The 10,077-nt window shown below is 54.9% G+C and overlaps 1 long non-coding RNA gene across 1 annotated transcript; it reads right to left on the bottom strand.

Annotated features, from left to right (window-relative positions):
- Positions 1-276: 276 nt before the first annotated feature.
- Positions 277-9,368, bottom strand: LOC147580905 (uncharacterized). The gene is made up of 3 exons (XR_015251193.1): positions 6,473-9,368; positions 1,641-1,772; positions 277-1,319 (listed from the first exon to the last, which is right to left on the bottom strand). It is a non-coding gene; the product is annotated as an uncharacterized LOC147580905 (long non-coding RNA).
- Positions 9,369-10,077: the final 709 nt, after the last annotated feature.

Raw genomic sequence — 10,077 nt, forward strand, 5'->3', positions numbered from 1 at the left:
AAATGGTCCGGATCTTGATCTAGGTGATGGTTGCACGGGTATATACACTTATCAAAAGTCATTAAGCTCTAAACTTAAGATTTGTGCTATTACTATATGTAGATTATACCTCAATGAAGTAATGCTAGTATCTAAAAGACACACATACTTGGGGTACCTAGCTGGCTCAGTCAGTAGGGCATGTGATTCTTGATCTTGGGGTTGTGAGTTCAAGCCCCAGGCTGGGCGTGGAGCCTACATTAAAAAAAAATTAAAAGACACACGCAGAGAAATATATAGAACAGACATGCTCAGTTTAATCAATTATAAAGCAAGCACCCGTGTAAACACCACACCCTGCACCCATAGGTGTCCCTATGTCGTTAGTCCACAGTGTTGGGTGTAACCAAGTGGCTCCCCTTGGACCCCAACACCCACAGATTGGGCATCTCGGCTGCAGACACCATGCACTTCCTGCTTCTCAGACTTAGGGGGACACAGACAGAGGTGGGGTGGAACCCATGGGCTTTGGAACCTAGAATTTCCCATCAGCACAACCCCAAGCTAGACTACAGCTCCTGTTCTGGTGAGCTGAAGGAACAGAAAACACACCCATTTCCCCTTTCTGGGAGGGGGGTTTCCGTACTGACCTCCCCCCGCCAAGTCTTGGCTGGGGGGTGGGGGATGTCCCCAGTGAAAGTCAAGGAGAACTGTGCCTTCCCTGCATCCATGCTAAAAATAATTCCAGGCAGGGCTGCTGCCACTGAACAGCAGGAAGGACAGATTCATGTTTTGCTTTAAACCTAGAAGCAGCTCAGCAGTTGGGGGCGAGGGAGGGGTGGGAGAGGGAGGCTAGGGATCTGAGAACCCTGGCAGTACTCTCCCCACCCCCACCTCCCAGCTGCAGCTGGTCCTCTCAGGGGTGCCTGGGAGGGGGGTGTGAGTGCAAGAGAGAGAGAGAGAGAGAGAGAGAGAGAGAGTGTGTATGTGTGTGTGTGGTGACAGGGCCTCCCAGCAGAGCAGGAAGCCTGGGAAGGTTGGAGATGGGTGGGGAGGGGTCTCTGTCCTGCTAACTGGAGCGTGCAGCCTGGAAGGGCACGAGTCACGTACTCCACGGGGTCCCCACCTCCTCTGAGAGGAGCTCTGTCCCAGCAGCCCACACCACACTCCTCTGCGGCCCCTGCCCGCCTGCAGTGTGGTGCCTGCCCCTCGGGGGCTCCTGGCACACACAGGGCTGAGGATTGTCACTTCACAGTCCCCTGCTCTGTCTGGCTTCTGCTCTGCCCAAAGAGATGGGGAGGTCCTCAAGGGCGGGTGCGGTCCAGTGGCGAGGAATTTCCCTGGAAACGGGAAGTACAAGATGTGTCAGTGTGGGATCCCAGCTCAAGGAGTAAGCGGCTGAGTACAGGGAAGAGGCCCCCCTGGCCGCCCTCTCCTGCTCTCTCTCCTCCCACTGCTCCCCTGCCTGGCTCATGCTTCAGAGGCCTCTCACGTGGCAGCAGGACCATTCTGTAGGTGACCTCAGTTTCCCAAGGTAACAGTACAAAACTATCATGAATTGAATGAATTGGACGTGTGCCATGTTCCAGTCACTGTACTGCCTCTGACATGGATTATCTCACTTAATCCTCTCAGCAAGCCTCAATTATCAGAATTATTACTCTGCCTGTTTACAGATGATGAAACTGAGGCTTATGGTGATGAAGTGCTTGTCCTAGGATCCCGCTGGTAGTACGTGGCAGAGACGGGGCTCAAAGTCACGATTTGGGACAGAGAATGCCCATGATGGATATCTAGGGAACAACGAGACAAAATTTTGGAAATTGGATCTTCCCAAATGATTTAGGACACACGGTTGCTGTACTTGATACTTTGGTTTAAACAAAACAAAACAAAACAAAACAAAACAGTGGCTTTAGAACCAAAATTTGTACTACCAGTTATGATTTGGGCCAAGAAATGTAAACATTCTGAGCCTCAGTTTCCATCTCTACCAAATGGGTACAATAATCCTTGCATAGAATTGCTACAGAGTAATGAATTTGAACCCAACATTTTTTTCTAAACCTGGAAAACACCATGCTCCTTACTGCCTCAGGGCCTTTGCCTGTGCTGTTTCCGTTTTTTGTTTTTGTTTTTTTTTTTAAGTTTATTTATTTTTGAGAGAAAGAGAAAAAGACAGAAGGGCAGAGAGAGAGAATCCCAAGCAGGCTCCGTGCCGTCAGCCTGGAGCCCCACACAGGGCTTGATCCCGCAAACCACAAGACCATGACCTGAGCCAAAATCAAGAATTGGACGCTTAACTGCCGGAGCCACACAAGCACCCCACAAGTGCTGTTTCCTATACCTGAACCCTCAGCCTGTAGATGTTCACACACACTGATTTGTTCTCATCATCTCAATCTCAGCTCAAACTTAACTTTCCTTAGAGCAGCCTTGCCTGACTACCCAGACTACCCCATTCCCCTCAATTGCATCGCTCTGTTTTGGGGATCTGAAATTATCCTTCTCATTTATTTGTTTTATGTGTTTATTTGTTTATGGCCAATCCTACCTCTCCAACTGCCAAGGAGGTAAGTTTCCTGAGAGCGAGGATCTCTGTAGGGTTCAAGGACCCATTCCCAACGTTCAAAGCAGCACCTGGCAAACATCAGAGCTTGCTAAACATTTATGAATGAATAATGATTGTGCTTTAAAAACAGCATTATTTTCCAGTGTCTGACTCTCCCACAGGCCTCACTAAGCCAAAGGGCAGTAAATGTGGGTTAATGAGGGCTCAAGAGAGGGCTTTGGGCCTGGCCCAGGCCCAGCCCCGAAGCTCCCAGGCTGCGGGGAGCCATGAGGCTGCTTGGGCTTCCGGCTGCTCCAGGATAAAGGTCAACCCTTTTGCTGGAACATGAGGTTCTGCACCATCTGGGCCTGCCTGTCTCTGGCCTCATCTCCCTGGGTTCCCTAACCTGTACTCCATGTCCAGGCCAGACCAAACAACTCAAAGTGCCCACCGGAGAACACAGGCTGCTTCATGCCAGTGTGCCTTTATAGACATTATTCCTTCCACCTGGAATGCCCTGTGCCCTTACTTTGCCTGGCTAGCTCCTTTCAGACTCGCAGACTGGCTTCCCCAGAGGGGCCCTCCCTGACCCCTCTGGCCACCCCCAGTCCCCAACTTCCCAGGGCACTATAATGATCTATTTTTGTGCACCTTCCCGAGTAGGCCAGAGATCCCTCAAGGGCCATGACCAGCTTTCGTGCCACCAGGATAAACCACAGTGCCTGGTGCAAACAGTAAGAGATTAACAGATGCTCCAGCACAGTTTTTAGACTTTGGGCCCCCAGGAATTAACACAATTGCTGGAGCACACAGTAGGTGTTCATGAAGTACCCACTGAGCACGTGGACCTCAGCAATCTGACACTGGCAGAGCTGGAGGCAAGGGGAAGAGCGCAAGTGGGGGTAGGAGTGGAAGATGCTTCCTTGGAAATAAGTCGATGTCAGTTGGGACCCTAGGAAACTTCCCAGGAGAATGAACATATGAACAGCAAAAAGAAAAGCAAACACAGATGGATGGAGGCATATAAACAGGGCTCTCAGTGAGCAAAGACAGAGAGAAGGATGAAAGAGGAAGAACTGGGCTCAGAGGGGACAAAATGTGCCCATGAGAGCCGCAGAAGACAGGAAGCCAGAGACCGGGACAGGCCGACTCACTACAGGATGTCTGGTGCCCTTGCTTCAGCCTCTGGGGGTAGATAAGGGTGGCGTGGACAATGTGGTCCCTTCCTACGGTGGTAGAGCTGGGTGAAAGGCCACATGTCACGAGATTTTGGGACGTCTTGGGAAACTCTTCCTCTCTTAGCTCGGAAGAGGCCCCGGGTTATGAAACGAAGCACCCGAGATCGCACCGTCACAAACCAAGTTTCTTGCCTCTGGGTGAACAACCTAGCCGCTCTTGCCTCACGTTTCCCACCGGGAAAGTGACTGCTCTTCTCTTCACGTTAGAGGCACGTTAAGATCACGCTGAGCTGGGACATGTAGGTGAAACGTACATGGCCTGACACAAACCCCAGGGATTGACATGACGGTGGTGATTTCTCCGAAAGTGCTGCCATAAATGGGTCCTAACAGAGCCCATGCCGCCTTGTCACTGCGTGCCACAGACAGACCTGAGTTCAGAGACTCAGGCTCTGGCTTTTGGATCCCATGCTAGATCAATACAACAAGGCAAAGTTTATTCCCAGGTGAGGGGGTGGTGAGTGGCAGCAGGCGTGCCAGTTGGCTGAGGGACAACGGAGGATGCCCTCAGCCAGCAAGCCTGACCATCCAACTCTGCCATTCAGCCTCCTCCAGGGCCCCTACGCTTCCGGCCTGTCAAATGGGCCGAAAACAGTTATACCTCAAGGCACGCACGGACTCCCAGGAGGCAGAGTCTCTGGAATCACTTGAGAAAGAAGGGACTGAAACTCTGAGGCTTGAGCAATGGAGGACCTAAAATTTAGGTGCATGGTCTGAGCAGTCTAGCAGACCATTTAGAAATGCTGGCATTGGGGGCACCTGGCTGGCTCAGTCGGTTGAGCGTCTGACTTTTGATTTCTGCTCAGGTCACGGTCCTGGGGGCGTGGGATGGAGCTCTCTGCTGGGCTCTGCACTGAGTGTGGAGCCTGCTTGAGATTCTCTCTCCTTCTGCCCCTCTCCCCCGTTCACTTGTGCGCGCTCTCTCTCTCTAGGAGGAGGAGCAGGAGGAGGAAGAGGAGGAAAAGGAGAGGAAGAGGAAGAGGAAAGGGAAGAAGAAAGAAAAAGGAGGAGGAGGGGAGGAGGAGGAGGCGAAGAAAAAGAAGGAGGAGGGGAGGAGGAGAAGGAGACGAAATGCTGGCATTGATGTCAGACAAATATGAATCCCAGCTCTGTCACTTCTCTGAACCTCAGTTTCCTATTATTGTGAATAATCATATCACAAATTCCTGGGGGAAGAAGGCCAGGTCAGTCTCTGAATGTTGAAGCCACTTTGAGGAGGTTAAACTGGTCATGACTCAGAAAATCACTAAGTCACCAAGTGTCAAATTCCATTTCACAGCTTCTATTAGGAATGTGTGATTCCTGGAGGGTGGGGAGGGTCCGATTCCACCCCCCACCCCAGCCCCACCTCTGCCATGTTCTCTGCGACTGATGGGGGAGGATCACAGATTAACAGGTCTGCCAAGCTTTGGGGGAGGCAACTTAAATAGAGCCTTCAGCTCACTTGTCCAGCTGGGCTTAAGAATATTGCTGAAGTGCTCGGGAAAACAAGAGTGGCAAGGAACAGAGGATGGACCTCAAAGGCACGGAGAACCTTCAGACCTAAATCAGAGTCCATGACCTTGGAGGCAGTTGCAGGGCTGGGTGATGGGAGAGAGAAAGGGGACTGGGGGTTTTACCCTTTTGGAGTCCAGCTTTTCTCCTCCAGGGTCCTCTCTGCACCCCCGCCCCCACCACAAGAGTTTGGAACCCGAGGACTGATTCTTGGTGGGGTCCAGACCCCAGGTGGGAGGTGGGCAGATGAGAGCAGGGGTGACTGACTGACAGCAGGATGCCACAGCTGAAGAAGAAAGTATAAATATAAAGCGGCCAGTGTAGGACTGGACAGAGGCCATATGAAACACACGGTACATTCCGGCCCCAGCGTAACAAACTGTACCAGCCTTTTGGAGAGCTGGGAGCAGCGTGGAGGGGAGGGAAGGCAGCAGAGGTTCCTTCGAGGTTGGCCCTGCCTCCTCCTCCCCCACTTCTCCCACAGTTTGGGCACCGCAGGGAAAGTCCCGATGTTCCTTTTGCAACCACAGGAAACCTACTATCCCTGCTCACACTCTGTACCCAGTGTTCCTCTCAGCAGCTCCAGACGGGGAGGGAGCAGTGAGTGGGGGAGGGAGAGAGGGCTGGGGGTTTAGGCAGCCACAGCAGCCCAGATAACATGAGGGGAGGTGGTAAGCGTCGCGTGGCCGCCAGGACACTAACTCACAGACTCCCCGGCCCATAAGCGCTGCAACAGAGGTACAAATGGCGGTGAGGTGTAGGGAAGGAAGTGCCTTGCCCAAGATCACACAGCCAGTTGTTCACCAGGGTGGGACCAGAGTGCATCCAGAGCTGGGCAGCTCTCTTGGGTGTAGCGCGCAGGCGTGGCAGGCCAGGGAACAGGCAGTGCCCGTGAACTGAGGGTGGGGAGCCCAGATCCAAGGCTGCCTCTATGCTCTGGTTAAGCTCTGGGCAGGTCTGGCTTGGGCACCATCCCCTCCACTCCTTCCAAGCCTACCCCCCTCCCTCCACCTAAATATTAGAGATAATGCATGTAAAGTGGCTAGCATGAAGGCTGGTTTGTGGTGATGTCAACCAGAATGAGTCACCTCCACGCCTCCTCTCTCCTCCTCCACACACACAGCCCAAGGCCTAGAACCTCCTGGGATCTTTCTCCCATTATCACCACCTCCTTCCTGAGTCCCTATAGCTCTTAACATTTGGTACTCACCACCTGCTGGCTTGGGTTATTATTTAACCTCACGAACTGTGTGTTTGTCTCTTCAACTGGTCTGCAAACTGCCCGAGGGCAGGAAATCATTTCAATACACCCAACATTTACTGAACATCAACTCCAGTGCCAAACTTGGCCTGTGGGGGATGAGCTCAAGTGTTGGGGGGGGGAGGGGGCTCAAAGAGGCAGACTTTGTTTCCGCCTCAAGGACTTTTTAATCTGGTTAGAAGAACAGGATTAGTAAACAGATCACTAGAATACGAGACAGGCCACACGCTGTGCCGTGAGAAAGGTACAGACTGAATGTGCCGGGCATTGGGAGGGGAGAGGAATCAGATTTGGCTGGCGCTGTTTCAAGCGGGCTTTCTGAGCTGGAGCTGAAGAGATGGGTAGCCTCGGAGCATGGGCACCCCTGGCAGCAGAAATGGCACAGCACACTGCGGAGGTTGGGAGGTGGGAGACGAAAGGACTTTAGGAATTGTGTCTTCAACTTTCTACTGACATCGTTAGCACGACCCAACAGAGCCTTCCATATGGTATGCTCAGTACGTCAGTCCTTTGTCCCCTCCTTGGTTTGGAGACGGTGGAACCTTCAGGAACTGCACTCAATGACGTCTTTCTGTAGATGGATGGGTAAAGAGAAAACGTGGCTCTGAATAAATCCGGGTTTGGGGCTGGAACAAAGGGAGGGGTCATGTTCCAGTTCGGGGTCGTCTTCTCCACCCTGCCGTCTGCTCCCGGGCTCTTCGTACTGCCGGCGTCCTGCCAGGGGTTTCCCAAGCTCTCCCAAAGGGCTGGGCTTGGTTTGCCAGCCCTTGGGAATCCCTGGAGTCTCCAGGCTGGTGCGAAGAGCGGACGGGGAAGAGGGTCCGAGGCACGAGGAGGAGGAGGCTCCTCGTGGCGGGGGTGGGGTGGGGGTGGGGGGATCGCTTGAATCGGCCCCCCTCCAGCGGGCTTCCGTTGTCACGTGACTGCATCCCAGGTCTTCCAAGTGTGGGGCTGGCGCGCTCCCAAGCTATCCTCCTCCAGACTGGACCGAGCGCTAGCGGGGCTTGGGCGGCAGCCTGGGCGGCTCCTTCTCCCTCGAGGAGCTACCGACACCTGCCCCCCCCCCCAAGTGTGCCGCTCGGGCCCCACGCGCGCCCGGGCTTCCACAGCAGGGCTCAGGTGGGGGGCTGGAGAGGTCTGGGTGCTGTACGTAAGGCTGGCGCCCGGGCTGGGCTGCGGGGCCCCGCGGGCCGGGGGCGCGTCGCCGGGGCTCCGCACCAGCCCCCCGGCCGCCCCTGGCCGGGCCCCAGCGCGCACTCGCAGGGCTGCGGCGGCGGGGAGGCTGCGCGCCGAGCGCAAGCCGCGAGCACAAACAGGGCGAGGAGGCTGGTGTGAGCGCCTGGGCCCGGTGCCAGCGCGCCGGGGCTGGAACACAATGTCCCGAGCGGGCGGGCGAGCGGGGAGCGAGAACAGCCTGACTCAGCAGCTGGGTAAGTGGGTGTGCTCGCTCACCAGATCAACCGCTCTTGCAGCCTGCGGTCAGCGACGACCCGACTCTCGGAGGCTCCCTCGAGCCCGGGGGAGGAGAGGGGGGGGGGGTGGTGCGGGCGTACCGCCGGCTCCCCGGCTCCCGCCCCTGCCTGCCCCTGCCTGCCGCGCGGGACCTCTACGTGGCCCCTGTGAGCATCCCTCTCTGCCTTCTCGCCCCTGCGTTCCAGCGTCGATCGGCCCCCCAGCCCGAGCTGAGCAGCCTCGGCCCATCTGGGAGGGGAGCTCTCCTCCTGCCCCCCTGGGCAGGTGTGGCCCGGCCTGCAGCTTCTGTGTACAAGGCCCGTTTTCCCCAAAGCCCACCACTCTGGGAGGCCCCTGGAGGTCTTGGTGTGGGGGATGTAACTCACAGCGGCAGATGGAGGTAGAAATTTGTTCTAGGGTGGCGGGGAGCACAGGAAGAGGATGCTGAGAGAAAATGGGATATAGGGCAAGAAGATCTCCTCCACCTCTGTCCTTGGCTGACCCAGAGTTTAGAGTCTCTTCCTGTCCCCTCCCCTCAAAACCACGAGGCCCCTGAAGATTTCCTCAGAGGGAGGGAGAAGCAGGTGGGGAGGTGCTTTGAAGCCTGAGACCCTGCTTTTCTGCCTTCCCCACCCTCCCACCCAAAGCCACAACAAAGACCCATGAATCCTGCCACCCAGCCACAAAGCTTCTCCTTCCTCTGCTGTGCCTGCTGTCCCCTGTGGTCTGGTAGGGCCTTGGTGAGGATGACAGCCCAGGGCAGGGAGCTCAGATGGCAGCCCAGAGCAGGACTCTTCCTGGAGGTGGAGACCTGTCCCACACCCCAGCCTCCTGGGGTGTCTGCTAGGTGCCCCAGGGGACACGCTGTGCCTGGCGTGTGCCAGGGCTGGCAGGGAGGGGCTCCGTCCTCTGCTGAGTTCCAGGAAAGGCCCTGGCAGTCAGCACAGGCCTGGGCTCCAGGGCCTTTGAGGGTGGGGCTGGGGGAGGGACCCCAGGCAGCTGAAGTGCCTCACCTGGGCCTCATGCCCCTGGGCCATCTGATGGCATCTCTGGCATCCTCTGAGGAAATGGATGCCAATGCAGGCCTGGGCCATGGACCCCCTTCCCACACATAGAGTCATATTTCCCACATGTGTGCTCGCCCAGCCAAAGCTCACAGAATCTCCCAGCCAGGAGGTACCTCAATGTTGTCAACTCCAATCTTCTACCTGGTATATGAAATCAGTCCAGGATATCCCAGGCCAGTGATGGTTCTGGAACTGTTTGCACACCTGTAGTGACGGGGACACTCTCAAAAGACAGCCCACTGCCCTTCTCCAAGTCCAGTCACCTACAGGACACTTGCCCTCGCATGGCCTGGAAGTGACTGAACTCATCCTCCTGTCCCTCACACCAGCTCTTCCCCGTTACCCACTGTGGACTCTCCCATCCCCCAGACTCACCACCAAGGTGGGTTAATTTTTAACTATTTTCTCTCCTTCCCCATCCTGTATCTGATCCACTACCAAATTCTTCCCTTTGTTGCTTTTATTACAAGATGTATCGTTCCTTATTTTTCACATTCACTGCTTCCTCTCTATCCCCATAGATTCCACCTTTGGCCCAAATTCCCACAGCCTCTGTCACACTGTCCTTTCTGACCTAGGATTTTCCTTTCTCCTACTGGAATAATCTTTCTAAAACGCTGTTTAGTGTGTATGTTTTCAGCTTCAGATTCCTCAAATGCTGGGCATACCAGCTGTTAACCTGTGTGTTCCATAAGAAGGGACCCAGATTAATTCATGGTGCGCCCAGACCACAGAGTCCAGCCCTGGGCCTGTTACATAGCAGAAGGGCAGCAAATGACCTATCCACTTGGTTGTGCTGACTTGGTGACCCCATTACCCTGGAGTCTGTTGGTTCCTCATGCTCGCTCAGGCCCTTTTGTTTTGAAAAGTCCCTGTTTTTTATTTACCAAATCTTCAGAGAGGGGTGGGGAAGGGAGAGGCTGACATCCAAGTTAGCATCAGGGAGTTTGTGCGAGGTGCCAACTGCAAAGACCTTGAGTGCACAGTGAAATGAATGAGTGCAGCTGCCTGCTGGGATCCTCTGCTTTGGTAAGA

This window comes from Puma concolor, chromosome B2 (assembly GCF_028749965.1).
Source record: "Puma concolor isolate L17-30 chromosome B2, mPumCon1.1.hap2, whole genome shotgun sequence".
In the NCBI taxonomy this organism is placed as follows: Eukaryota; Metazoa; Chordata; class Mammalia; order Carnivora; family Felidae; genus Puma; species Puma concolor.